Source organism: Scyliorhinus torazame, chromosome 5 (genome assembly GCF_047496885.1).
Source record: "Scyliorhinus torazame isolate Kashiwa2021f chromosome 5, sScyTor2.1, whole genome shotgun sequence".
In the NCBI taxonomy this organism is placed as follows: Eukaryota; Metazoa; Chordata; class Chondrichthyes; order Carcharhiniformes; family Scyliorhinidae; genus Scyliorhinus; species Scyliorhinus torazame.
Genome location: NC_092711.1, coordinates 92,776,988 through 92,783,342, shown reverse-complemented (window position 1 = coordinate 92,783,342; position 6,355 = coordinate 92,776,988). Strand labels below are relative to the sequence as shown.

The following is a 6,355-nucleotide window of genomic DNA, read 5'->3' as shown; positions in this document are numbered from 1 at the left end:
AGGTCGGCCGGCGTGGGTCGCGAAGGTCGGCCGGCGTGGGTCACGAAGGTCAGCCGGCGTGGGTCACGAAGGTCGGCCGGCGTGGGTCACGAAGGTCGGCCGGCGTGGGTCACGAAGTCCGGCCAACGTGGGTCGCGATGGTCGGCCGGGTTGGGTCCCGAAGGTCGGCCGGCGTGGGTCACGAAGGTCGGCCGGCGTGGGTCACGAAGGTCGGCCGGCGTGGGTCACGAAGGTCGGCCGGCGTGGGTCACGAAGGTCGGCCGGCGTGGGTCACTAAGGTCGGCCGGCGTGGGTCACGAAGGTCGGCCGGCGTGGGTCACGAAGATCGGCCGGCGTGGGTCACGAAGGCCGGCCGGCGTGGGTCACGAAGGCCGGCCAACGTGGGTCGCGATGGTCGGCCGGGTTGGGTCCCGAAGATTGGCCGGTTGACAAAAATGGGTCCCCGGAAAAAAAGTTTGAAAAACATTGCCTTAACCGGTTGACGCATTTATTTGACTGACTAAAAGCATAGCACTGCTGCCTCACAGGGCCTTACCGGCTTCGATCCCGGCCCTGGGTCACTGTCCGTGTGGAGTTTGCATATTCTCCCTGTGTCTGCATGGGTCTCAGCTCCACAACCCAAAGATGTGCAGAGTCGGTGGATTGGCCACGCTAAATTGCACCTTAATTGCAAAAAAAATAAATAATTGGTTACTTTAAATCTATTTCAAAAAAGATTGTCTCTTTCCTAATGTTCACAATTAAAGGGGTGGGTTCCCCAGGAGATGGCTGACTTTTCAGGGCAATTAAATTAATAATGGACAGAGATATCGCGAGTGTTGTTGCATGGTCCAGATTAGATATATTATTTAGTTTGTAATAAAGTAAATGTATTATTATTTCTTGTCTTGTAATATAAGACTGTAGCTACGTTATAGATTTCCAGTCATCTCTTCCTTCAGAGGGTTGTTAGTCTTTGGATTTCCCTTCCACAGGGACCAGTTGTATCTGGGGGTCATTGAATATATTGAAGCACAAGTTTGACAGATATTTTATTAACAATGGAGTTAAGGGTTATGGGGAACAGGCGAAAATAGAGAGAAAGCTGAGATGAGGAGGGATTTCTTCACTCGTGGATGTGGTGAAGCTTTGGAATTCTCTACCCCAGAGGAATGTGGAGCCTCAGTCATCAGGTATGTTCAAGACAAATATTAACAGGTTTCTAGATATTGAAGATATCGAGGGATATGGGGACCGTGTGGGGAAAATGGTGCTGAGGTAGATCGGCCAAGGATCTCATTGAATGGTTGAGCAGACTCAGTGGGCCGAATGGTCTACTCTTGCTCCTGTTATTATCTCTGTGTCTTGGACAGGAAGCAATGAGCTGATCTATCAATCAACATGAATCAGCACCTTCAGGAGAATTGGGAGGCTGAATATTAGACACAGCAGAGTGAGAATGGAGGGAGATTGTGTGGGATGGAGATTCATAGCTTTTCGAGAACAATAGAGTAAATAATGTCCATTGAACTAGAATTGTCTGTTCTGAATTTCTATCCTGTACTAACTGGTGACTTTTGTAAATTGTTTTTGAAGGATATTGGAAGAGGAAGAATTATAGACAGAAATCTCAAACATCACGTCTCAATGTGACAAACTCACTCGATTCCTTCTGATTTGAATATCATCGGGCTCTGGATATCATCGGCAAGAAGGAGAAATGTTTGTCCGATCTGTCGGCTTCAAAAGATTTTGAACGTGCATGTGATTGGAAAAGCACCGAGACCCAAACAACACACACCCGAGTGAGAGTGTTCCAGTGAACTAACTGAGGAAACATCAGTGTGACTGGAAAAGCACCGAGACCCACACAACACACACCCGAGTGAGAGTGTTCCAGTGAAATTACTGAAAAGAGCATCAACTATTACACAGCCTGAAAAAACATCACACCATTCAGTGAGGAGAGACTGCACGTGTTCTGTGTATAGACAAGGCTTCCAGTGACTGTCCAATCTGGATAGACACGAGGAGACCCAAAACGTGGAGAAACCGTGGAAATGTGGGGACTGTGGGAAGGGATACAGATCCCCATATGAGCTGAAGATTCACCAACGCAGTCACACTGGGGAGAGGCCATTCACCTGCCCTCAGTGTGGGAAAGGATTCATTGATTCATCTGCCCTGCAGAAACATCAGCGAATTCACACGGGGGAGAGGCCATTCATCTGCTCTCAGTGTGGGAAGGGATTCCTTTCTTCATCCGCCCTGCGGAAACACCAGCGAATTCACACTGGGGAGAAGCCATTCACCTGCTCTCCGTGTGGGAAGGGATTCCATGATTTATCCAACCTGCGGAAGCATCAGCGAGTTCACACTGGTGAGCGTCCTTTCACCTGCTCTCACTGTGGGCAGAGATTCACTCAGTCATCCAGTCTGCAGACACACCAGCGAGTTCACACAGGGGAGAAGCCATTCACCTGCTCTCAGTGTGGGCACAGATTCAGAGCTTCATCCGCTCTGCTGAAACATCAGCGAATTCACACTGGGGAGAGGCCATTCATCTGCTCTCAGTGCGGAAAGGGATTCATTGATTCACCCGCCTTGCAGAAACATCAGCGAATTCACACTGGGGAGAGGCCATTCACCTGCTCTCAGTGTGGGAAGGGATTCATTGATTCATCCGTCCTGCGGAAACATCAGCGAGTTCACACTGGGGAGAGGCCGTTCATCTGCTCTCAGTGTGGGAAGGGATTCATTGATTCATCCGTCCTGCGGAAACATCAGCGAGTTCACACTGGGGAGAAGCCATTCACCTCCTCTTAGTGTGGGAAGGGATTACAAAGAAACATAGAAAATGGGAGCTGGAAGAGGCCATTTGGCCCTTCCCGCCTACTCTGCCATTCATTATGATCATGGCTTGTCATTCAACTCAATAGCTTAATCCCGCTTTCCCCTCCATATCCTTTGATTCCCTTCGCCCAAAGTGCTATATCTAACTGCTTCTTGAAAACATGCAATGTATTGGCCTCAACTATTTCCTGTGGTAACAAATTCCACTGACTCACCACTCTCTGGTTGAAGAAATCTCTGTCCTAAATGGTCTAGCCCGTATCCTCAGACTGCGACCTCTGGTTCTGTACACTCCCACCATTGGGAAAATCTTTCCTGCATCTACCCTGTCAAGTCCTGTTAGAATATTGTAGGTTTCTCTGAGATCCCCCATTCTTCTGAACTCCAGCGAATACATTCCTAACTGATTCAATCTCTCATACGTCAGTCCCACCATCCCAGGAATCAGTCTGGTAAACCTGCTCTGCAGTCCCTCTAGAGCAAGAACATCCTTCCTCAGATATGGAGACCAAAACCTCACACAATATTCCTGGTACAGCCTTGCCAAGGCCCTGTATAGAACAAAGAACAAGACAGCACAGGAACAGGTCCTTCGGCCCTCCAAGCCTGTACCAGTCACGTGTCCTATCTAGACCAACCACCTGTATCTTTCTATACCCCATCTGTTCATGTGCCTATCCAGATAAGTCTTAAAGGTCGCTAACGTATCTGCCTCAACCACCTCACTTGGCAGAGCATTCCACTCCACCACCACCCACTGTGTAAAAAAACTTCCCCCGCACATCTCCACTGAACCTTTCCACCTTCACCTTGAACTTGTGCCCCCTTGTAATTTCATTTCTACCCTGGGAAAAAGCCTCCAACTGTTCACCCTATCTGTACCCCTTAATAATTTTATAAACTTCTATCAGGTCGTCCCTCAGCCTCCGTCTCTCTCGGGAGAACAATCCCGTTTATTCAATCTCTCCTCATAGCTAATACCCTCCATACCAGGCAACATCCTGGTAAACCTTTTCTGTACTCTCTCTCCAAAGCTTCCACGTCCTTCTGGTAGTGCAGTGACCAGAATTGGGACACAGTATTCCAAATGTGGCCTAACCAACATTCTATGTAATTGTAACATAATTTTTGAGCTTTTTTACTCGATACCCCGTCCTATGAAGGCAAGCATGCCATATGCTTTCTTCACCACCATTTCCACCTGTGCTGCCACTTTTAAGTATCTGTGGACCTGCACGCCCAGATCTCTCTGTGTCCCTATGCTCCTGATGGTCGGCATCTCCACATCATGAGTATTACATTTTCTCAGTTCTGTCTATTATGAATCTTTGTTGCACCTTATCCAGTGCCCCTATTTCCTTTTTCTAAATGGAGATCACCGATGTTGTCAGTGCTCCCAGTGTAGTCTAACCCTGGTTCTAAACAAGTTGAACATTTCCTCCGTGCTTTTCAATTCTATCCATCTGGAATGGAACCCTAGATAGGGCCCCACACTTTAACATGAGAAGTTCTTAGAGAGGGTGCAGAGGACATTTACAATAATAATAATCTTTATTATTGTCACAAGTGGGCTTACATTAACACTGCAATGAAGTTACTGTGAAAATCCCCTAGTCGCCGCACTCCGGCGCCTGTTTGGTTACACCGAGGGAGAATTTAGAATCTGCAATTCACCTAACAAGCACAAGGGACTTGTGGTAGGAAACTAGAGCACCCGGAGGAAACCCACACAGACACGGGGAAAAAGTGCAGTCTCCGCACAGACAGTGACCCAAACCAGGAATCAAATCTGCGGATCTGTGCTGAGAAGCAACAGTGCTAACCATTGTGCTAGAATGGCACCAGGGATAAGGGACTCCAGTCAGTTTGAGAGACTGGAGCAGTTTAACTTCTCTCCTGAGATCACAGCATCTGGAGCGTGGAGAATAGGACCATTCAGCCCTTTGTGACCATGTCGGCTCTCTGGAGCAAGCCAATCTGTCCATTGCCCTGTTCTAGCCCCAAATTTGTGCAGGTTTATTTCTCTCAGTGCCTGTCCAATTTCCGATAGAAATTCTTCCGTCATCTCTGCCTCTCCTACCCTCATAGGCAGTAGGTTTGAGGTTGTTACCGCTCGTTTTACATGGACATAAGGCTCCGAGAGCACAGAGGAGTCTATTTGGCCCATTTTCCCATCCCAGCTCTTTGTAAAGCAAACCATTTAATCCCAGAGTTCAACTATTTTGTTTTCTTTTTTGGAATATATCAAATGACAGTCTAAAGAGGCTCGACCACCATTTACAGACTGTATTCCAAATCACAACAACTAGCTGTGTTTTACAACAAATAATTGTGCTTATGGTGTGTCTGGAGGTTCACAGAGTATTCAAAATGTGTCAACACCGTGGTTATTACACAAAATTAAGACTCAGTCTTCATCAATGATTCCGGTGACACCGAGTGTAATATATCTTAGTTTGCGGACAATTAGAATAAATGTACATTTCTATAAAACCTCTCACTACCACTGGACCTCCTAAAGTGTTTCAAAGCCAATGGAGTACTTTTGAAACATATTCACTGTTGTAATGTAGGAAGCTGTAAGTACGCATGTGTAATCACATTTAGTTTTAAAATTGTCATTTTCATAGTGTATTCACAAGGTCAAGCAAGCCCTTTTATACCTCTAGCATGTGGCTTCCTGCAGCCATTTCACCTTCTGTACCTTTTCTATATTAACTATGTATTGATTTCATAGCAAAAAAACAATAATTATCTTCATAATTATTCAGTAGTGAACATTGATCATCATTAGTGAATTGGTGTATTAGGTAATTATATTGTAAAGACTAGATCTTTATTTTAAAAAATAACACGATCAACCAAAATGTTTCCAGAAACTGCAGAGCTATCAGAATTTGTTTGAAAAAATAAATTACTCTATAATTTTGAGAAGTTACAAGATGTGGTGATAAGCCTGTATATATTACATGTACTCAACAGTGTGACCTCCCACCAGTAGATGGTGTCAGGCGTCAGTCAGGTGACATCCAGCTACCAGCAGAAGGTTGTAAAGCGTGCACGAAGCCACTAGCACATAAGGGTAGTTCCAAGAGTGTCAAATCTAACTCTGTGATAACTTGGTCTGTATAGCATTCTGATCATTACCTTACCACGTGTCCATTAATAAATCATTGTTCTGGCTAAGTCACCAGCAATTCTGTAGAGTCATTGAAAGAATAGATCATAGAACACAACACTAAACATCATATTCTGCCAAGACTATGTGGGCTAGGCATTGGAGGAATGGTATTGTTACTGTGCGAGTAATCCAGAGACCCAGGTTAATGCTCTGGGGATCTGGGATCGAATCTGCCTGTGACACATGGTGAAATTGAATAACAGTATTGAATTAAAAGTCTGATGATAACATTCTTGATTGTTGTAAAAACACATCTGGTTCACTAATGTCCTTCATGAAATCTGCTCTCCTTATGTGGCCAGGCCTACACGTGACCCCAGATCCACAGCATTGTTGTGGTTG

General features: G+C 45.9%; 1 long non-coding RNA gene across 1 annotated transcript; it reads left to right on the top strand.

The window, feature by feature from the left end:
- Positions 1-146: 146 nt before the first annotated feature.
- LOC140418943 (uncharacterized) lies at positions 147-6,022 on the top strand. Its single transcript, XR_011945432.1, has 2 exons — positions 147-1,172; positions 1,576-6,022. It is a non-coding gene; the product is annotated as an uncharacterized lncRNA (long non-coding RNA).
- The last annotated feature ends 333 nt before the right edge of the window (positions 6,023-6,355 follow it).